Below are 24289 nucleotides of genomic sequence, written 5' to 3' on the forward strand. Positions count from 1 at the left end.
TTGTTGAAATAAAATGGAGTTCATGATACTGGTTTGTATCTAGTAACATTATTAAATTCAGTAAACATATAGTAAATATTATAAATAATAATGTATACACACACACACTTTATAATCTTTTATGTCTTCCTGAAATTTTAAAGCCAGATCTATAGATGATCTTGGTTTTCTGATATCTGATACAGGAAATTAGGGACACAAATCACAGGTCTTCCCTGGCTTCACTTGCCCTCACAAGCAGAGACAGCTATTCATGGATGGCACAGCACTGAGGGAATCCTAGAATATGGGGGTGAGGCCAAAGCATCCCCTGGACCATAGAGGCCAAGATAACTCATATTAGAAGGACAGGAGATGTGGCTACATAATGACTGCTTTGCCCCTCCCCCAGGCCAACACAATGCCCAGCTGAGAGGACCCCTTGAGCCTACATTTCCTCCAGTGGGGGTAAAAATCCCCACTTTGTGACAACCAGGTCCCTCCAGCACTGTGGGTCACTTCTGCGGAGCCCCTTCTTTGTTTTCTCCCAATGGGGATTAGGGAATTGGAGGGAGATCTGCAGGGCTCAACCACTGTGAATTTTACAGAAAAACAAGAGGTCAGGAGCTTCCAAAAGACAAGCTTGGATCTTTGCAACCTGAGTTCCTCCCTGCGGTGCTCAGATAACAGTTCCAACCTGTGGCATTGCCATCTGAAGAAAGAAGTCAGCGGTCAGTCGGACCTGGGAACTTGGTGGGGCGCAAGTCTGCCTGTCACAGGTTCAGATGATGGTCCTGCAGCCAGGTGTGCCCACACCCAGGCTGAGAGCTGAGTCCCAGCCCCATTGGCTGTGGTGTGGCTTCCAGCTCCAGGTGACCATTAAGGCCAGTGAGAAGATCTGGCAGCTGCATAAGCCAACAAGAACTGAGCTGAGAGGTGGGAAGCCAGAGCTCATCACCACCAGAGTGGAGCTGCTGGCCCTGTCCAGCCGGGAACTCGGGCCACTGGTCAGCTGGGTCAGGATGCTTGAAGAGCCTCAGTGGCCTTGGAGGTGCTTCCCATACTGCAACCAGACAGGAAGCAAACCTGTAAACCCACTATAGGTGACTAGAGTCTATGAGACCTATGAGACCACCTGGGAAGCTGCCCACCCCATTCAACAGCCCTGCTTAGGACTTTGTGTGAGCAGAGAGCAATGCCTGGGACTTTCCCTGTCTGTAGAGAAAAACAACCGGTGGCCTCATGGGACCATCACAGACCATTAGCTGACTCAGGGTCCCCACATACGAGCTGTGAAGGCCCTGGGTACATCGCCAGGCAGTGAGGCTAATTCATATTGCCCCCTAATGCTGAGTACAGTACCGAGTCCCTGAGCACCTAGTAAGCCTGACCCAAGAATCTAGGCTATTGTGGAGCCTATCCTCCAGCTTTAATTGGACAGGGAACACCACCATCGGGCTAATCCATCTGTTCTCAGCCAGTGACACACCTGTCAGCCCAAACCTTACAGCTCAAGCAGTTGCCTCACCAAAAAAATAGACCCTAATAGCAGGTCCAGCCTAACCAAGAATATTACCAGCAGAAATATCCAGAAACAAAACTGAGATGGCTGCTGGAGAACTGTCTCTGCCTGAGCAAAACTGAAAAGTCTGGAACAAGAACTACTTAATAGAATGTCAGATACCAACATAAGGCATCAAGGAACACAAAAATTAAGGTAAATAAGATGTTATCAAAATAAACAGATACATCTCTAAAGACACAAACAAATGGAAAAGTATCCCACATTCATGGATTGGAAAAATTAATATTGTAAAAATGTCAGTACTACCAAAAGCCCTCAGTGTTTTCAGTGCCATCCCTGTTGAAATTTCAATGGTACTTTTAACAGACATAGATACAAAAATCTTAAAATGTTTATGAAAGCAAAAAGACTGAATTGCAAAAGCAATGTGAGGAAGAAGAGCAAAGCTTATATGATAATGTTTCCATGTCATTGGTACTTTAAAAAAGAGCAGATTTTAATGAAAATTTTTAGCTATGTAGGATCACATTTCTCAGACCTCTATGATTAGATGGATCCACTTAATTCAGTTAAGCTACAGGGACATGAGTAGCAGTGCCATTTTGTCTTCCAAGCCAAGACTATCAAGAAAGCCTGTCACCAATTGGCCAGATGGAGAGGATACTGCACAGAAAACAGACAAGGAGATAAAAAGGCCCTGGCATGAATGTTGGACTTAATGAAAGGAGCATGAAGTGGAGCCATTTTTCAGAGAAATGCCCCCATCTGTAACTGTGTATATGCTCATCTGTTTCTGGACAGTATTACGTCTCCACCATCAGATCACTATTGTGTCCCTGTCACATGTTGGCATTTACTCCATTCACACATGTATGATGGGTAGAAATACTTTTTATTTAACAAATAGCCACAATGAGACCTGGACTCTGGTATGAGATTTATCATATTGGGGAGAGTCAGTTACAAGTCTAAAACTGCTATCCCAGTCCAGCTATGAAGATCAAGTTAAAGTACAACCCCGGCGAGATGGTGGAAATAGGGGCTGCCTTAAAAAGTCTAAAGTCATATTGTCTAGTATGGAGATCCAATGGTCAGGTGTGATTATTGAGCACTTCAAATATGGCAAATTAGGTCTTATAAACTGAATTTTAAACTTTAAATTTAAACTAAAATTAAGAACTGAAATACTGTAAGCTATTTTTTTCCGATTATGAACAGCTTTATTGTTTTGGCATAGATACATTTCATTGTGGCAGCTGGCAGATATATTGTTATAATGAGTGTACATGTCAGAAGGGTCATTTCTAGTATCACATTGAAAAGCGTGGTTGATTTAGCGCCAATAGATTTTTCTAATTTTAAGTATGTTTTTTTAATTGACTAATACAATACTGTAATGTGTTCTTTGGATATTTTATTTAAATAAGATAAGTTACATTGGTAAATATGATCACTGTAAAGAGTAATTAAATTGACATAATTATTTTTAAATTTACCATAATAAAATATTTTCTAATAAAGTAAAAGATGAACAGGTTTTGAATATTAAAGACTAATTGCATCTTTATAAAACAATTTGTACTAAGTTAAAAAATAGCTTTTATCTTAACAAAAGTTGTTTCAGCCATGTCAGATCAAAAACCTAGGTTTACTGAATTTTTACAACATGGTGATAACATTTCCTTATTTCTCCTTCATTCCTCTAGTGATAGATATTGGAAATAATTATTCTCAGTTTTCTGAAGCATAATCTATGTATCATCAGTAAAGCTATTTAATTCACTCAGTATATACTTGTAAATGTTATACATCACCAGTTAGTTCAATTTAATTAACTCAATTAATTAAATTTCAAAATAGAGGAAAGGTAATTTAATGATATGTCCCTAGTCATTGTTCATGGATTGTGTCATGGAAGAGTTTTGCAAAGATTTACTGTAGTTTTACACCAATTTATACATCCTGAAACAAAACATACTGCATGCACACATGTCAATAATAAAGATAAAAATGCCGTTATTTATATCTTATCAGCAAGACCAAAACTAGGCATGCTGCAGCTAAATTTGAATTCAGTAAAGAAAACAGCACTTATTTGTAATCTAGCTAAAAAGGTATGAGTGTTTACATTGAAATGGAAACGTTTTATGATATAATAAAAATGATTTTACATTTTTTATAATTTACACATGCTGTGAAGTACAATTGTAATCAATAGTGTATGTAAATTGCAAAATCTATGAGAAACATTGAAAACAACTCGATTTTGATGAATTTTGAGTAACTTTTCAATTTATGTTTTAACTTTTTGAATTTCTGTTAATACTGATTTAATAGAAGTGTAAATTAATGTGGACGTGCAAAGCTCTCAAATGGATATGAATTTTGTTCAAAATAAGTTTAAGTGTTCTAAAAAGGTTTAATCAATTTTATAATTCTTGTTATGTGTGTTAGTGACTGAAAATATTCTGACTACATTAGGCATTTCTTGGGTATGTGAATCTAACTTTTCAAACATCAATTTTATTAAAACTAAATACTGAACCAACTATTTTCAATCAAAATTTACATTCTGAATTGTTATGAGGTGGAAATATACACGGTATACTTGATTTTAAATGCTTAATACAAAAATGTAAACTATCATTAATTTTTAATATTGATTATTTGTCAAAAGTTTTACATTTATCAGTTTAAAACATATTAATTTGCCATCTATTTTTACTTTTTAAAATGTCACTAAAATATTTTTAAATTGCATATCTGACTATATTTCTTTTGGATTATACTTGTCTAAATGATTCAGGGATGGTGATTCTTATTGTATCTCTGTTAATTTAGTACTTTAAGTTCTGCAAAAACCATAGAACAATGAAAAGAAAGGAAATTCTACCATTTGCAACAACATGAATGGGCCTAGAGGGAAATGAGCCAGATGGAGAAAGACAAATACTATATGATTTCAATGTGGAATATAAAAACAAAGCAAAACAAAATGAAAAAACAGCAGGAGACTCATAGGTAGTGAGAAGTGACTGGTGGTTACCATGGGGGAGGGGCTGGCGTGGGTGGTGGGGAGCATGAGGGAGAAAAATGGGCAAAAATAATCTCAAGCATCAGATAAGTTGGTCATATGGATAGGACTGCAGCACTGAGAAAAGAGCGAGTGATTCTGTTAACATCTTCCTACACTGACAGATAATAACCACACTAGTGGGGGTGAGGATTCAGTACTATGGGGTTGAACCACTATGTTATACCTTTGAAACTAATGTAAATTTGTGTATCAATATTTAAATGAAAAATAAATTTAAAAAAATACATAGACCTGAAACTCAAACAAGTCGGAGTCCCTACGTGAGATGTTGTCCGTTTACTATGGCAGGCTATACCTCCAGGGTGAAGGGTGCTCCTGGGCAGGGATGGATCTCTTACAAAACCAGTGAAAATGAAGTAAGTCAAGGGAAAGGGTAGGTTGGGAGAAACTGTTTTATTGCCCACAGCTGGCTCAAATTCCTTGGCTAGGCTCAGCACAGCTCACCTCCTCAGCCAGGGCTCACGCTCTCCCGCCTGGGGCACTCTCTACTCCCTCCTGCCCCTTCCTTGGGGAACTCCATCCGCAGGTCCTTGGTGACTGGCAGGTGGCAGACCGACTCTGTGCCAGGAACAGAGGGGAGGAGAGAACGGCTGTTTTCTCTCCACCCCTTATCCCAGTTTGACGGGAGGCTCTGCTGTGATAAACACCTATTTATGTGTAAAGGAAATCAGGCCAGGCGGGAGATTCCAGAAATTCTGCAATTTATCCCACCCTGATCAACATGACAAATGCACACTATTGAATTGTTGAAAGACCTGTTTTTCATCACCATCACAAAATTGTATCAAGAAGATTTCACATTCACAAGGAACATTTTGTATTTACAACTTTACCTAATATTAGGTTCATTTTCCTGCCCTTTGCAATAATGTAGTGGAAAGAAGTGCAAGGTGTCTTAACCTCTCACACAAAATAACTTGGTCCACCAGACTGATTACAAAATGCTTAATGGAAGAATGAGTAAGACATGGTTAACATATTGGAGACCCTGTGGGACATGTGTGCTCCAAAGTGTGGGAGATAAACTCTATCAACATTCAGAGGACTGACACAATAGTTTGTAGGAAGTTGTACACCAGCCAAGGGAGATGCATATCCAAAATGAAGGAAAAATCACATCTTACTCTCAGCACAAAGAAGGGAGCACAGCATCATACTCCTTTTTGGGTACTGGAGGCAGCATATTGCACACCTGAATTATCGTTTTTGAAAGGAAAGGAGCGACACATAGCAGCAATTCACCGGAGAGTTCCGCTTTATTAGGGAAAGGTGCTGGGTTATATAGGAAGGGGCATGAATTGATTGAGGTGTCACTTCTATGGGGCTGGTGGCTGTTGGCTAGGTGCTGGGATTGGGAGGTGGGGAGAGGTGATTGGGCTTCAGGTGCCGCCGGCGGGAACAGAGGACCCCGAAGAGAAGCCGGAAGTTTGCCATCTTACTGGTGGGGACCCTTCATTCCCCCCTTTCTCCTCTATGGGTTTGTGGACGTTGCTTTCTCTCTGGCTGCTTCCTGCTGAACAGGGGCGGAGAAGGGAGTGAGGGCTTGAGGATTGGGAGGAAAGGGGTTGATAGGACTCCTCGCAGTAAAGACAAGTAGATGTGGACTTCTTCAGGTTTGGAAATCAATGAAGGTTCCATGTAACTATAGGTTGAGGACCTGTTGATTCCAATGGTGCCAAAAGGATATGGGTGTCAGGAGCCAGGCATCTGTGGCCATTGTTTCCAGGAACAGTTTCCAGTGAAGAGAGGGGTCCATCTCAGCGTGTGGTGAGGAGGTCACGTGAGGATGAGGGATCTTCTGTGGCTAGAAGCTGGTAGTTCCTGAGTAAAAGCTGGTTGAAAGCTTGATTAGAGATTTTTCCAACTTGGGATTTGATGAACTTTATTATACAGGGTAAGAAGAGACAGGCAAGAAGAATGACTATTATGGGGCCTGCAATGGGCCAGAGCCAGGTGAGGAGGGGGTTTGTTAGTATTGAAGAGAATGGGTTGGAATTGGAAGCAGAGTAGAGGATGGAGGCAAGGTCGGTGAGTTTGGTAATGTTAGTTTCTACAATGCCAGAATAGCAGCACTCTTCTCAGAGGAAGACGCAGGTGCCGCCCTTCTCAGCTGTAACCAGATCTAGGGCCCGCCGGTTTTGAAGGGTGACTTTAGCTAGCGAAGTGACCTGTCTTTGGAGAGAGGCTAGAGAATCGGCAGTGGATGTCAGGGCTCCCTCAAGTTTGGCGTTGAGATCTCTAACTGCCTATAGAGAGTGACCCAAGGCTTCTCCCGAAAACCCTGCCCCAATGGCTGAGGTGATCAAAGAGCTACTGACCATGATGGGAAGGAAAGCAGCTCTTTTTGTGCGTGAGGGCAAGGGAGGTTGGAGCTCAAGGAATTCTGCCATGCTGTAAAGTGTTAACTGTGGGATTAGGGTGACGAGAATGCAGGGTGTATCGGAGTTGAAAGGCAGTGAGTTGAAAAGACTGCCATTACACCAAAAGAAGTGTCCCGGTTGCGTAAAAGTCTTAGAGCCAGAGGTAGGGGTGTAGATAGAGAGGCAGTGAAGTGCACTGGAGGGGGGTGGAGTTGGGCTTACACAGTGGTGGATGGTGAGATTATCTGCGTATTCTGTTTCCCATAGGGGTATGTCTGCCAGGGGACGGAGGGGTTTTCCTTCTGCATGGAAAGAGTAGTTGGAAATATTGAGGGGCACGGCGGCCAGCAGTGGGCGCTGTAGTGATGCGCACAAGAAACAATTGGCGGTGTTGAGGGTGTGGTTGAGAAAGATGGTGGTGTCTTGAATGAGCTGTAACCAAGAGTAGGAGGAATAAGAAGATGAAAAGGTGCCATCAAGAGTTTGGATAATGACTTTCTCGGAATGTCTGATATCTGATGCAACTTGAGAGATCTGGGAGCGAGAGGGAACATACTCTCGAGAGATATGAAGGGTACCGTGGGGGGTCGAGGACCCCTTGTAGTAAACTGAGGCTGTTACTCCAGCAGCCCATCGAGAGTCCCAGGGATCTGGGATTGATAAGGAGAATGAGCCGTTGGGATATTTCATGAAACGGTTGGAGGAGTAATACTGTGGGTACTGGAAGTCACCCATGTAGTGAATGGTGCAAGACCAGTAGGGGCATCCCCCATAGGTGTCTTGCCATCGCCTGCAATAGGCTTGTCTTTGGTCATAGAGGAAGCAGAGGTAGGGAGAATAAAGGTAACTGTAAATGAATACTTCGGTGGAGGGAGGAAAGTGGAGGTACAAAGGCTCAGAGCAGTCTTTCAGAGGGCAGTCTGATGTGGCAATGAGGGTAGTAACTTTTGTTTGATGCTGTGTGTAAGTCTGCCTGACTTTGAATCGCCATACAAAGGTGGGTGGGGAGGCAGGGAAGAAAATAGGAATGAGGGAAAAAAGCGAGAGAGCAGTAAAGGAGGAAAAAGTCATGATTCGGGTATGGATGGCAAAGGGAGTGCACGGGAGATGCGGAGCTTCAAGGGATCAGAGGGATGAGGCGTGGTAGAGTAGACAGCGTCTTGGGCTGTATCCAAAGGACTCTGGATTGTGACTGATGGGTCTTGGGTGTCCAGAGAAGGTGGGTCTTGGGTATTTGGTTTCAACCTGGAGATATGAATCCAAGGGGTGACAGAGTTATCAGGCAGTGAGAGCTTGGCGGCCGAGGGGGTGCAGAGAATAACTGGGTGTGGACCTTTCCATTTCAGGGTGAGAGAGGGCCGATCCTCTGGAGGCTTATAAAACACTAGTTGGCCGGGCTGTAAGACAGGAGGATTTTGGGAGGCGGATGGATCAGGAAGGAGCCAATCCTGATATTTCCACAATTCAGTGTGGAGGAGAGAGAGTAGTGGAAGAGCTATATTGGGAGGAATTGGTCCTTTGTGGGAAGGGAGCCCCGGGGGTAGAATCGGGCGGCCGTACATGATCTCAAAGGGCGACAAGAAGGAAGGTTTCTTTGGGAGGGCTCAAATGCGGAGTAGAGCTAAGGGAAGTAAGCGAACCCAGTCAAGGTGTAGTTCTAGGGATAGTTTGGTCAGGATGTCTTTTAGAGTCCTATTGGCTCTTTCTACTTTTCCTGAAGCTTGTGGTCGATAAGGACAATGTAAATGCCAGGGGAGCGAGGGCGACTTGGAGAGGTTCTGGATAATTTGGGCAGTGAACTCAGGGCCGTTATCTGATTGGAGGGAAGTGGGCATCCCGAATCTAGGAAAGATCTGGGTGAGGAGGATAGAGGCAACTACGGACGCTCGTTTGTTAGTGGTGGGGAAAGCTTCGACCCATCCTGAAAATGTATCTACTAGCACGAGTAGGTATCTGGTACGTCGTACAGGGGGCATTTTAGTGAAGTCTATTTGCCAATCTGCAGCGGGGACATTACCCCTTGCTTGATGAGCCGGGAAGGGTCGGGCTTTGAGGGGGGTATTAGGGTTAGTGCATTGGCAGATGGTGCACTTGCAGGTGATTTGGTTAAGTAGGGTTTTGTCTTCAGGAGAGAGAGGAAAAAAAGATTGTAAAAAATGGATCAAGGATTGGGGGCTGGGATGGAACAGGTCATGTAAGAGGCAGAAGAGAGACTCTTTGTCCTGAGAGCAGAGGGCGTCTTGTGATAAGGCTAAAACTGCAAGGGCAGATGGATTGTTGTCTGGTGTGTTTTCTGATAGGGCAACTGACCGGGCTACTCTGTCGGCTTTGTTGTTACCTCTTGCAATGGGGGAGTCATCTTTTTGATGTGATTTGCAGTGGACTATGCTTAGTCGGTGTGGGAGTTGTGAAGCCTCTAGAAGTTTAGTAATTAAGGCTGAATTAGTTATGGAATTCCCTTTTGTGGTGAGGAGGCCTCGTTCTTTCCATACTGCCGCGTGGGACAAGAGAATGTGGAATATGTACTTGGAGTCAGTGTACAATGTGAGAGACGTGTCCTGGGCCAGAGTGCAAGCTCTGGTGGCTGCAATGAGTTCAGCCTGCTGATTGATTGTACCAGGGGGTAGGGCTCGTGCCTCAATGACATCTTTGAGGGAGACTACTGCATATCCTGAGTAGTGGGTGCCCTCATGTTTAAAGGAGGACTCATCAGTAAACCAGATGAGGTCGGAGTGTGAGAGGGCTCCTTCAGAGATCGTGGAGTGGCACGGAAGGAAGTTGTGAAGGGCTTCCAGGCAATCATGCGAGGGAGTGTGAGGAGAGTCGGGCAGAGGAAGAAGAGTGGCCGGATTCAGGGGCTGGCAGGGGAGGAAAGAAATGTTTGGATTTTGGAGGAAAGAGGATAGTAAGGTCAGGAGTCTGGAGGGAGGGAGAGTCTGTAAACTTTTGTAGGTTAAGAGATCTTTTAGGTGATGTGGGGACAGAATGGTAAGGGGCGCTCTGAATGTTAGTTTATGAGCTTCTTTCTGCAAGAGCTGTCCAGCGGCTAATGCCCGTAGGCAGGGGGTCCATTCCCAAACTGTGGGGTCTAATTGCTTGGAGAGATAAGCTACTGGGGCAAAGGATGGGCCATAATATTGGCCTAGGACTCCTAGAGCTTGACTGGACCTCTCATGAATGTATAATGAGGAGGGTTTTGACAAATCAGGGAGATGGAGAGCTGGAGCTTCTACAAGGGCTTGGCGGAGCTTAATGAAGGAGTGTCTGGGTGAGGATGATAATGGTTCTTCAGGGGGGCCCTTGCTGAGGTCGTATAGGAGTCTTGCCAACAGGGAGAAGTTAGGGATCCATGCTCTAAAATACCCAACCAGGCCTAGAAAGGAAAGGATTTCTGTCTTGGTTTTGGGAACGGGCAGGTCAGAGAGGAGTCATTTTCTGTCTAAGGTAATGGACTTTCTCTGTTGAGACAGAAGGAATCCAAGGTAAGTGACAGAAGGGGAAGAGATTTGAGCTTTGACGGGGGATACTCGGTAACGTCTGGAAGCTAGAAGGTTAAGTAGAGATGCAGTGTCAAGTTGAGACTGTTCCCACGAGGGACTGCAGAGTAGAAGATCATCTACATATTGTAATAAAGTGGACTCGGGGTGATCATGGTGAAACTGTTTGAGGTCTTGAGCTAGGACTTGTCCAAAAATATGGGGACTACCTCGGAAGCCTTGTGGCAAAACTGTCCAAGTAAGTTGTACAGACTGTCTGGTGTATGGGTCCGTCCAGGTGAAGGCAAAAAAATCTTGGGAGGAGGAGTCTAGAGGGATAGAAAAAAATGCGTCCTTGAGATCTAGGACTGAGAAGTGGGATGCGGAAGCAGGGATCTGCGATTAAAGGGTGTATGGATTTGGAACTAAGGGATGGATAGGGACAACGGCTATGTTGATGAGGCGAAGGTCTTGGACAAGGCGGAAAGATCCGTTGTTTTTTTTAACAGCTAATATGGGGGTATTAAATGGGGAGTGAGTGGGTCTGAGGTAGTTTTTGTTTAAGAGATCTTGAATGATGGGTTGGGGGCCTATGAGGGCTGAAGTGGTTAGGGGGTATTGTGCCTGACAGATATACTGAGAGGGGTCACGTAATTTGATAGAGGCAGGGGGACATAGGGCCACGGAGGGGCTTGTAATGTCCCAAACTTTGGGATTTACAGGGTGTATAAGGGCGGAACCGGAGCTTTCATTGGGTAGAGGGGGGTTGTCGGCTATGAGAGCCATCAGAAAGGGAGTACTGGGGGCTATGGGAATGGATATGGTTATGGAAACGTGGAGGAGGGAAAGGATGTCCCATCCTAGTAAAGGGATGGGACACTGGGGCATAACTAGGAAGGAGTGGGAGAAAGGTATGGGACTGTCTAGGATTGTGCATAAAAGGGGGGGGTTTTAGTGGGAAAATCTGTTTACCTCCTACCCCGAATATAGGAGTAATGGCTGGCGTGGTAGGGCCCCGGTATTCTTGCAAGACTGAGAAGGTGGCTCCTGTATCTAGGAGGAAGGAGATGGGGTGACCGTCTACTGTTAAAGTAACCCTGGGCTCCTGTTTGGTGATGGAAATGGTCAGGCGAGAAGCCCCCGGGCCCCATCAATCTTCTGCCAGCCCCACTACGGCGGGCTTAGGATGGGGGTTGTTCGTCCAGCCTCCCCTTCGGGTGGTTGGGCAATCAGACCCCCAGTGGCCCTTTTTGTGGCATCTGGGGCATGGGGTGGTAGGAGATCTGGGGGAGGGGCACACTCTTGACCAATGTCCCTCTTTTCCACACTTGAAACAAGCTCCTGGGGGGGGCTTGTCTGTAGAGGGGGGCCCAGGTTGTGGTTTTATCAGCTGGGCCAACATCTGGATATTGGCCTGATCAGCTTTTTGTTTACGGCGTTCTTTATCCTCTTCCCGGTTATGGAAGACTTTAAAGGCCACTGTTAGGATCTCAGTCTGTGGGGTAGCGGGGCCCTGTTCTAACTTTTTGAGTTTAGCCTTAATGTCGGGGTAGCTTTGAGCTAGGAAGTATGTCATAAGGACCTGTCTTCGTTCAGGTGTTTCTGGGTCCAGGCTGGTATACTGTAATAGGGCTTGAGTGAGTCTGTCTAAGAACTCGGAGGGGGTTTCGTCTCTCTTTTGAATTATGTCTTGGAGCTTTTGAAAATTGACTACTTTACAAGCTGCCTTTTTTAGACCTGCAATTAAGCAGGAGGCAAAAATATCTCGAGAGTGGAGACCCACGGCGGTGTTATAATCCCAGTGTGGGTCTTGTTTAGGGACAGCAGTGGGGCCAGGGGGACAGGTGGGGTCAGTCCTCTGGGTTTCAGTAGCATGCGTTTGGGCGAAGTCCCAAGCTCATCTACTCTCTTCAGGGAGGAGAGTATTGGCCAGGAGCATGAAAATGTCATGATGCGTGAGGCTGTAAGACTGGAGGGTCCATTGAAACTCCCTGATGTATGTCGTGGGATCAGTGGAAAAGGAACCTAGGCGTTTCTCTAGTTGGGCTAAATCTCCTAAGGAGAAAGGGACATGAACGCGCACGATGCCTTCGGATCCTGCTACTTCCCGGAGCGGGGCGATAATTTTGGGAGGCCCTCGGGACCGAGTCTGAGGGGGAATGAAGGGTTCTGGCTCAATCTGTGCGGGGGAAACAGGTGATGGGGGCAAAGCTGCAATAATTTTGGGAGGCCCTCGGGACCGAATCTGAGGGGGCAAAGACTGGCAAGGCTCTTGGAACTTAGTTAGAGGGGGGCTGAAAGGCTCAAGCTCGATTTGGGGGAGGGGGGAAGGTGAGGGGGACGGAGGAGGGGGTGGAGGGGGGCAGGAAGGGGTGGTGGAGGAGGGGGAAGGGAGAGGATGGGAGGCTTGTGCGGGGGTGGAGGGGGGGGCGGTAGAGGAAGGGGGAGGGGCTGTTGTAGGAGAAGAAGGGGAAGGGAGAGGACGGGAGGCTTCTGCCACGGGGAAAGAGGCAGCGGTGGTGGCGGTAGAGGAAGGAGGAGGGGCTGTAGTTGGAGAAGAAGGGGAAGGGAGAGGATGGGAAGCTTCTGTGCGGGCGGCGACTTGCAGGCTAGGAGAACTTGGGAGGGGGCGGGGAGAGGAGGAGGTGGAAAGCTTCGATATAGGGAATCTCCTTCCATTTTTTCAGGCGCTGGCAGTAGTTAAAAAGATCGCGAGTGATGTTAGGATCAAGAGTTCCCCCTGCGGGCCATGGGTTGTTATTGTCTAGGGGGTATGTCGGCCAATCTTGGGAGCAATATTTATGGAGAAGTTTTGGTTTTATATCAGGCATCAGGGAGAGGGTAGCCAGATGCTTAAGCAGGCATTCAAGAGGTGAACTTTCAGGGAGGGATGAGGAGGCTCCCATGGCTAAAGGACAGAGAAGGAGACAAACAGGGGAAGACGAACAAAGATCCTCGGACTGGAAGCAGACCACAAGGAGACAAATGGCGTCCCCGATGATCCTTGGTGGTCTGCGGAAACTCATATACGAGTCGGAATTTCTTAGGAAGTGTGGGTCGTCACCCAGACTTCCCTAAGAAGGCAGAGTGCCGGAGTCACGAGGTACCTAGCACTAGGCGTTTTCGGCGGATGGAGCAGAAGGTGGAGGGGGGGAAAAGGGAGCATTCTCATCCACAAAGGAGTCACCTTGTTTATGGCTGTTGGAGGGGGGTGCCTGAAAGTCAGCCGCAGCCGTGAAGGCCTGAGGCGGGGATTTATGGCTGTCGGAGGAGGGGCCTGAGGGTCCGCCGCAGCCGTGAAGGCCTGAGGCGGGGAGAGTTCCCTCCTCGTCCCTGAGCATCAGGGCCTTGCCGGACGATCACGGTCAATGGCACTGCAATAGCTCGGGGAAGAGTGGCCCACCCCGGGGGGGAAAACTTACCTAAAGGCCAGAGAGGAGTGGTGAGTGTGATGAGCCAGTGCTGGAAAAAGAGGATGAGGGCAAGCTGCTGCTGGTGTTGGGGGGAAGACGGGGCCCAGTTGGGGTGTCCCGGATCCCGGGTTTCAGCACCAATGAAAGGAAAGGAGTGACACATAGCAGCAATTCACCGGAGAGTTCCGCTTTATTAGGGAAAGGTGCTGGGTTATATAGGAAGGGGCATGAATTGATTGAGGTGTCACTTCTACGGGGCTGTTGGCTGTTGGCTAGGTGCTGGGATTGGGAGGGGGGCGAAAGGTGATTGGGCTTCAGGTGGCGCCGGCGGGAACTGAGGACCCCGAAGAGAAGCCGGAAGTTTGCCATCTTACTGGTGGGGACCCTTCAGTTTTGACCTAAATATTAGGTTACACAAAAGGATAGTGAGTCTTTAGAGGGTCAATAACAGGAAAGGGATCTATGGCATTCCAGGGTGCAGTGCAAGCAAATTTGCAACTTGAAACATAAAATTACTAGTATCTAAGATATTGGATATCTTATTTTTAGGAAATGGCGTTAGGTGACATTTCCTGCAAGCTCCAATAGGAGAATTACAAAAAAAAGTACTAAAATGTAGAGTGAATTCATGCCATCCACACTGGAAAATTTCATGGCATTTAAAAGCAGCTCTTGCCATGCTGCTGGGTCTCGGCAGACACAGAGCGCCTGGCCGCGGGGCACCGCTGATCACAGAGTAATGTCAACTCATAATGAACTGGATTCTTTTTTATTGAAGTGTAGTTGATAGAAGTGTTATATTGGTTCCAAGTACACACCACAGTGATTCAACAATTGTACACATTATTATATACTGGCCCCACCTAGTGCAGATACTGTCAGTATATAAAGATGTTACAAAACCAGTGGCTATATTTGCTATTCAGTACTTTCATCACCATGACTAATTTATATTCTGATTGAGATTTTGTTCCTCTTTATCACAACAACTCTATCACCTACCCACCCCAATCTCTCCCCCATGGTAAACACCAGTCACTTCTCAGTGTCCATGAGTCTACTGCTGTTCTGTTCATTTTGTTTTGTTTTATTTTTAGATTCCACATATAAATGAAATCATATGATATTTGTGTTTCTCCAGCTGGCTTATTTCATTTGGCATAATACCCTCTAGGTTCATCCGTGTTGTCACAAGTGGTAGGATTTCTTTCTCGTGGCCAAGTAATATTACATTGTATATATGTACATATTTTCTTTACCCATTCATCAATTGCTGGACACTTAGGTTGCTTCCATACCTTGGCTATTGTAAATAATGTGGCAATAAGCATAGGGGTACATATATTTTTGAATCAGACCTTTCGTTTTCTTTGGGTAAATTCCTAGAAGTGGAATAACTGAGTCTTCTGGCATTTATATTTGTAGTGTTTTGAGCAACCTCCAACTTGAGGATGCACCAGTTTACATTCCCACCAATGGCGTGGGAAGGTTTCCTTTGCACCACATCCTCACCAACATACTTTTCTTGTCTTTTAGAAAGTGTACATTCTGACAGTTGTGACGTGATATCTCATTGTGTTTTTGATTTTCATTTCCTTGATGATTAACAATATGTAGACTATTTTCACATGTCTGTTGGCCATCTGTATATGTGCTCAGGAAAAATTGTCTGTTTAGGGCCTCTGCCCATTTTTTGCTCAGGTTATTGTTTATTTGATGTTGAAGCATGTGAGTTCTTTATGTATTTTGGATGTTAACCCCTTATTGGATATATCATTTACAAATATATTCTCCCACACAATTGTTTTCTTGATGGTATCCTTTCCTGTACAGAAGCTTTTTAGTTTGATGTGAGGCTACTTGTTTATTTGGGCTTTCTGTTATTTCACTTGCCTAGGGAGATGTTTAAAGGAAATATTACTCATGCTTATATTCATGAGATTTTTGTCCATGTTTTCTTCTAAGAGTTTAAAAGTTTCATGTCTTATATTTAGGTTTTTAACTCATTTTGAGTTTACTTTTGTGTATGGTGTTAGTATATTTGTTTGTTTCCCTAAGGAATTACATGTCAACTGATCTATGAAAACACCTAAAGAAATGATCAGAACTCCTTCCCCAACAGTGGCCTAAGGCCACCCTGCCCTGTTAGTTACTTAACCTACATTATTCAGCTCCCAGTGGACATTCCCAAGTGAACACACATGCACAAAACAGGTGTTATACTTAATTTCCAAGAAAAGATGTCCTTGATTCATGGTTGCTGCAGATGCTTCATGACATTATCTCAAATGTCATGTGCGGGGATGAGAGTTGAGTAATACAGTGGTTTGAAAACTATTCACAGCTTTCTACTCAGAAAAATGACTGTTCATGTGATGACTGTAAGATCACTGTCAGCTAACCAATCTGGTGAGTTTTTTAAAGTGTGGGGACAATAAAAGGTATATGTTCTAATTGTGTTTTAACTGTTATTGATCTCAGAAGAAATGAATGATTCAACAAACACTTAAGAGAATTTTTATTATAATTTATTAAGAAACTACTGTTTATAAACTATCAGAATAAACAGTTGATGCATTTAGTGATATCAGTAACCACGGAACCTAAAAAATGAAATTTTATTTGACTGAACTGGAAAATATGACCTAACAAATTAGAGTACTTTTCATAAAAGATTGTAATGTAGTTGCATAGCTTTTGATCTTTTGGCAATGTGGTTATTGTATGGGTTGAAATAATTCCAGATTTAAGGTTATCATTTTAGGAAATGAGTTCCATAATCTGTATAAGAGTTATATAAACCTGTATTTAAGTACTAGCATTAGCAAAGTCTATAGATTCATTTTCATTGAAATATGTTTTCTAAAAATAACTACGGAAGCATCTTTATTGTGTAAGTTTGGAAAAGAGTTCTATGGTATGTGAAACTCATGTACACTGTGATTTAACATTGTCTCTAGTCCCAAAAATAGCCAAGATTTCAGGGCTTCCTTTATCTGAGGAACTATACTGCCTTTTAGTTCACCACTCAAGTCAGAGAAATTCTTTGCTAACTCTAAAATAGAACACAGAATATATGTATATGTTAAGTTTAAATTTGAGTGAACTGCTTAAAGACATACAATTTTTTAAGACATGCCATGAACCTAAATTGTAAATCATTATACAATTCTGGACAGAACTGTAAAGTGGTAGTGAAACAGTGAAATTGAAAATACAGTCAATTCTGATATTACCCATATACTCCTAAAAATGTATTACCTGGACTTATGGAACATAATATTAAGTTCTAAACTAAATTATCTCATATCATGAAGATATGGTCACTAAAAAAAGAATATACTGTGTGACAAAATACATACTAAATGGGTGCAAAGGGTACTTCAAAAACAAAGATAATTTATTTGTACATAATTCAACCAAAACTTTACTTAGAAAAGCAATTGAACTTAAAAGATAAATATATTTACTGAGGAAGGTAAGGGGCATCGTGCTCTGGGTCTGTGATGAATCCCCTGGAGTTGGGGAGGATTGCATCTTGGTGGAGAGGCTTTACAGGGTGTAGGTAAGAGAAACTATTCCCCACCAGCAGGGCTGTTTTCGTGGCAGACTCGGAGGTGCTTGCATAGCGGCTGATACTGCTATGCAATGTGTGGATTGTTGTCTGGGTTGAAATCCTACCAGATTTAAGGAGATCAGTTTAGGAAACGAGTGTCATGATCTATGTGAGAGTTGGTCAAGCCCAGAATTATATTTTAAGTGCCGTTTGGGTGTGAATGGCAGCACTTCTTATAAAATAAAATGATTTGGGGCTGTTTGATAAACATGCTCCCTGGAGGGGAAGGTGGATGCTGGTCTTTGTACGAGACAGTGTTGAGTCACATTGGGGTGGGCTCTGGATGGGCTCATGTGAAATTTAATTAAAACTTCACGCTTATATGTCCAAATTCTCAATACCAGTTGCTGAGAATAGCATTTCCTATTTTAACTAGGTTGTTTGTGGGATTTTTTTCTTTTCTTTCTTTCTTTTTCCCAGTCATCGCACAGCATGGTTAAATGGTTCCTAGGGTAACTTATTGCTTAAAAACTCTTTTAAATTATATGAAACTGCTCTTCCTATTTAAGTGATTTCTTAAATGGGTGCAAAGGATAATTTATGTTTTAACTCAAAAATAAAAAAAGGATAAAAGCATTTAAGTTAAATAGTAACAGGCAAGATGAACTGCCTATGGGGACAATTAACTATTTTATGAATTTAAAGGGCACCTTTGGAAAATAATCCATGCCTTCATAGTGATAGTGGAGGTTTTATGGTTATCAAGAATTTCTTTACAAATTTCCATGATTTTATTGCTTTCTGTTTAATTTTTACCTTTGATTTTTAATACTCTATGCATACCATGGAGCTTCCAGTGAAATAATATCTTTATTAGCAACCTAGGACATGTTGTGAAAATGAAATAGTAGATAGAAATAGTGCATTAACTGTATCACTTAGAAATCCAGGTAGCAGATGGCACAGTGACTATGATGGGGATGTGCTGTGGGCAGAGCTGCTGATGAGGATGGTGCATGTCACAGCTGTTGTTCAGTGATGACTTCCACATGTCACACTGAAATTGTACAGACTTTGTTACCTCAACTATCATGAAGTGGTTGTTTTCCTCCTAGTTTACTAAGGCATGATGGACAAAATAAAAATTTTATATATTTGAAGTGTACAACTAATATTTTCATATATGTACACATTAAAATTATCACCAAAATGAAGCTAGTTAACATATCTGTCATCTCACATAATTTTTTTTCTTTTGTCTGCTGAGAACACCAGCAGCTGGTGAAATCCCTCCTGGAAAATTTCAAGTGTACAAGACAATACGTAACTATGTGCACATTGCTGTGCATTAGGTCTTCAGAGTTTATTCATTTTAATAATAGTAATGCAGATTTTACACAGTCACCTTTTCTCCCCCTCTTCAGCCACCGACAACCACCATTCTGTTCTCTCCTCTATGATTCTGATATATTTGATGACACGTAAGTGTCATCAAGCTGTGTTTGTCTTCCCGAGCCTGGATTATTTCACTTAGCATGATGTCCTCCAGGTTTATCCATGTTGTTGCAAATGGCAGTATGTCTTTTTTGAAGGCTGAATATACTATTCATTCATTTGTCAATGGATATTTAGGGTCATTCCTATATCTTAATTATTATGAAAAATGCTGCCATAATCACAGGAGTGTGGATAGTGATTTTGTATCCTTTGGCTATATGCTGATGAGTGGGGTTGCTGCATAAATATTTGAAGAACATCTGTAAAGTATTCCATTAATTGTAGCAATTTTAATTAATCATAAGGGAACTGAATATACCCTGAATATGTAGATATACATTTTGATTTACACCGAAAGTAATACATGTGCTTATTTTAAATCAGAATCACCGAGGCAGGGGCATTTGTGTGTTGAACAGAGACGTGAGTCAGAGCTTCTTCAGAGGCTCTGAGGGCGAGGCGCGTGCTCTCTGCACCTGTCATTACGTTTGGGTTGTTGCAGGAGACAAGGCAGGTTAGGGGTAAGACAGCAGGAAAGTGATAAAGATCTGGGAATGAATAAAATTGAACTCAAAACCAATTTATTTGGGCATAAAGGAAATCATATACATTCTTTACATTTTCAGCTATAGTGAATGTATATTTTAATAGTTTTCATTTTATGTGATTTTTTGAGGTTAATTTTTAGTAGACATAATAAATTTATTTCATAGTTGACCTAAAAAATTTTATGGGAAATTATGGGATATTTATTTAGACAAAAATTAAAATGTAAATATCTATATCTATCACTCTAACATCTAAAACAATAGCAGAGCAATCAGATCAAACCAGTTAAATCTCCGAATCTACTCTTATCATCTGTAAATTGCCAGATTATATCAGCCTCAAGAGCTAGCAGTCAAGTTAATCCTGACACAAATTTTGACACACATCAGACCGCACCTAATGCAGAAGGTCAGTAAAAGTTCACAGCTTGAACTTCTTTTCCATGTAAGGACCTCATCTAGGGTCAAGGCTTTTTTCTCCAAATCACTGAGAAACCGCGGGTTTTTGCTTTTCTCCTGATATCCAAATCACAAGTTAAATGGAATGTGAAAAATGAAGTCAGGTGAAAATCAAATTTAAATGGTCTTTAAAAGATTCCTGATTATTATTTCTTAGATAAAAATAAAAGAGAAATACATAATATTTTTACAGGAGAACAAAGGCAATCTGTTTTCCTTAGACCTTGAGACATATTCCATGGCTGAGGTTTCTTCCCTTTCAGATGCAACACTTCTTTAAATCATCAAATGCAGGTTTAATGCTAAAGGACAGAGGTACAGAGCCAATCAAATACTGCCGCATTGTCAGTCCTGCGACATGGCATCAAAAACTACATCTAACTTGCCATTCGTTATTTCTATTCTGTGTGCTTTTTCCTTGTGATTAAACTGAGGTGATGTTAACTACCTCAGGGGGACTTTGCCACAGTCAGCCCTGCATGAAATGAAAATGATAGGAATACATACAATGTGCACTTAATTGGTAATAACAAATACAACATTTTCAGTCTTGTCAGTGTTTGTATTAATAAGTCATATCCCACAATATCAGTCAATATGAAGTTCTCATGTTTAATCCAAATGCCATGTTATAAAAAAAAGAATTCTCCCAGTTTTTCTGTGCAAGTTGTTGGCAGCAGTTGAAAAGCAATTTTTCCACATTTCCCTAGGATTGTGCTGTAGGATCCCTATAATTTATTTTGTGGGTCATATATAAAATAAGTTGAGTACATGCAAATTATTAACTGAAATAATTGTATCACATTAATATTTTGCTCAAATAATGCATGGATAGGGCATCAACAACTCACAGAGTAGAACACTGGTCCTCTTGTTTGACTTAAATCCATCCCTGTGAGCTCCAAGGCAAATGCTTCAAATTATTTTGTAATTTTCCCCAGTATTTTGCCAATGTTTTAAAAAGTATTCATATGTTCTAATGCTTGACCCCTAAACCCCAAGTGCCAAACAATTATTTGGGACCCGGGCAACTGCAGATGGGGAGCTGACCCCACCCACACCGTCCCTTCACCATCCTCCCTTCCTGCGTGCTCTCAACATAGCACAGCCCACTTTGTGTCTCGGGGAAGTGGGATGACGGCATTATTCCATATTCCATGATTTACTGGCCGCATATAAAAATATGACTATTGCAAAACCTGATGCTATCTTATTGGCCATTAATGCATACATTTCTTGTCATTACTATAATTTCTCTGAAGATATTTTCAGGATTTAACTTTATAACTAATTTTGATAATTCCCAACAACATTCTTTTTTAAGAAATTATTTAGACTTTGGAAAACTCTTCTTAAATAAATTATTTCTCCTTATTTTTCTGTCTTTTACATTGTATTTGAGTATTTTAGCTCATGTGTAACTATTCTGAGAAAATGCTTTCTTTAATAATATTCACTCCATGATTTCTATGTCATATGCATTTTTACGAATGCTCATAAGCATATGTTGGGCCATCTTATCTCAATTCTTTCTCTTATGTTTTCAAAATGTCGATCTTTTGTTTTTGATTTCCAGAAGTCTTTTATTATTACCCTTTTTTATCACACATTTTATTAATACTGTAGAGTTAACAACTCCTTATATTTTTCTGAACATAGCAATTTTCTTTTAAAGGTGTATTGTCTTTATGTGGTGTATGTGTGACCTCTGTCATACATTCGGAGACATCCTCAGCAGTATGATTCTCTTTGATCCTGGAAAATAATTAGAAACTGACATATTGCAACATTCTTATACTAACATATTGCTGCTATTGCTCTGGAAGAGAATCCACAGGCTCATTCCTTCTCAGAAGACCGTAAGGACGCCATTTCCTCTTTTCTCCGTTTACATGACTGTTAATCAAAATTCCTTCTTTCAAAAGACTAAACTCTTTTTATCCTTGGATCCCCCCTCTCCTCCCTTCTACACTTTCTTTACATTTATAACATATTTATTTCTTTATTATAATATTAGTTTAATGACAGAGGCTTGACATATGTGGTGAATTCCCACAATTATCTGATTGTTTAAAGAGTCTTAAATAAATGAAATTAAAAGGGAAAATTGAAAGAAAGAAAAGACAATGAAATGAACAAAATAGCAGTAGTCTCAGAGACAGTGAGAAGTTCCTGTTGGTTAGAATGGGGGTGGGGTGGAGTGGGGAGGTAAACTAGGGGAAAGGGGTAAAGAGGCACAAAATCTCTATCATAATATGTAAATTAGTCATGGGTGAAAGTACTCCACAGAGAATATTGTCAGTACTTCTGTAACATATTTCTATGTTGACAGATATTAACTAAACTAGTTGGGATGAGGATTTAAATATGCATATAAATGTGTATTTGAAGCCAGTATAATATTGTATATGAACTATATCTTAATAAAAAAGCTTATTACACTGTATTTACCTTAATGTACACCTGTTTTTAGGAACAATTAAATGAGTGAAATATGGAGAATTACAATCACAATCCCGGGCTGGCTCGCTCCTCTTCATTCTCATTGTTCTCATTTTCCCAGTGACCCTGCTGGGCAGCCTCTCTGTGATCCCCCCGACCCTCCTGGACGCCCACCTCCGCCCTCCCGTGTGCTTCCTGCTGAGCCGGCTCTCCCTGATGGGCCTGAGCTGCATCTCCACCATCGTCCCTGGGATGGCTTCCACTTATCTCTCTGGATACATGTCCATCTCCTCTAGCCTGTGGGTTTCAGAGCTCCTTGTTCTTGACTTTAGCAGCTGCAGAAGGATTACTACTGGCATCTGTGGCCTATGATCATTATGTGGCCATTTGCATTCCTCTCCACTATCCCATTCTTATGAGCAACAGAGTGTGTGTGCTGCTGCTAACCGGAGCTTGAATAATGGGCTCCATCAAGTCCTGTGTCCACACCACACATGTCCTCCATATCCCTTACCGCCATCCAGGGCCACCAACCATTTCGTCTGTGATGTCCCAGCCACGCTGACTCTGGCCTGCACGGACACCTGTGTTTACAAGCACACAGTGTCTCTGAGCACCACTCTCTGGATTGTGTTCCCTCTCATTGGCTTGCACGTTCCCATGGCCGTGCCCTCCTGGCTGCCCACCACATGCCCTCACCAGAAGGGTAGAGGAAGGCTTATTACACCTGCAGCACCCACCTCGCCATGGTGACCTTCTACTATGCGCCCTTGCTGACACTTACCTGTGCCCAAGATCCCTCTGAACTCCAACAGAGGGTAAAGTACTGGCTGTGATCTGCACCGTCCTGACCCCAATGCTCAACCGTATCATATACAGCCTGAGAAACAAGGAGGTGGGTGGGGGCTGGAGGGGGGTGACTCAGAGATTCTGCTTTTTCAAAATGTAGACAATGGTTCTCTTTAGGACTGTAGTCTCAGAAGCAGATAAATTTAAAAATTAAAGAATATCATTACAAGATCAAGGAATGTATTATTTAATATAGAGCATTAAATATTTGAGATTTAACAAAACACTTATATATTTCCAACCAGTTTTTAGTTTTCTTCCTGATAACTTTTAATGAAGTACATATAATTCCCACTATCACTTGAGCAATGAATATTTATTAATATGTAGAAATGAAGTTGAAACCATCAAATTTGATGTTATCATTCAGAATAACTTTTCAGCTGTACATAATACATATCCAAAAATGTCTAAAACTTGCAAAGGAACCATAAATATTATAACATTGTTTGATATAATTGAAAACAGAACAAATATTTCTATTGTAATTCAATCTTAACTGGTGCATATTGGTTCCACTATTCCCACTTTTCAGGGGAAATGTTTGATATACAGATTAGGTGGAGAGCCCTACATGGATTTAAGAGTGCTTGGGCCACTGTATTGGAAATACAATACATTTAGATCATACATGCAAGGGTCCATGGAAATACCTAAATGTATCTTTAGGAAGTGATATATTTACAGGTCTACCTCAGGTTTCACAGCTATGGCTGTGGAGATGCAAAAAAAGCCTATACTGGAATGAGAGCCACTTTTTGAGAAGATTCATGCAAGTTACATATAATACTAGTGCAGATTAATCAGTCTGAGAAACACCTCAAGAATCCTTCAAAACACACTCAAATTGTATTTCCCAGGCAGCTACTTTTTACCCTTTATACAAAAATATCTGTTATGAACATTTTGTTCTCCACTTAACTAGTCTCAATATGCTTCTAAACCCGCTTAGGAGGTAGATTTGAGTTCAGCCTTCCTGGACCAAAATATTTAATAGCTATTCTTGCCCATTCACTTGCCTTTGTAGTTCCCCTGTCACTCCCAGCTGAGATTATGGGTGAAGGGTCATCAGGGTCCAAATGGGAATT

The 24289-nt window shown here is 42.3% G+C and overlaps 1 pseudogene; it reads left to right on the forward strand.

The window, feature by feature from the left end:
• The first annotated feature begins 767 nt into the window (after positions 1-767).
• LOC118967709 (olfactory receptor 2L3-like) lies at positions 768-23301 on the forward strand (annotated as a pseudogene).
• The last annotated feature ends 988 nt before the right edge of the window (positions 23302-24289 follow it).

This window comes from Manis javanica, chromosome 14 (assembly GCF_040802235.1).
Source record: "Manis javanica isolate MJ-LG chromosome 14, MJ_LKY, whole genome shotgun sequence".
NCBI lineage: Eukaryota > Metazoa > Chordata > Mammalia > Pholidota > Manidae > Manis > Manis javanica.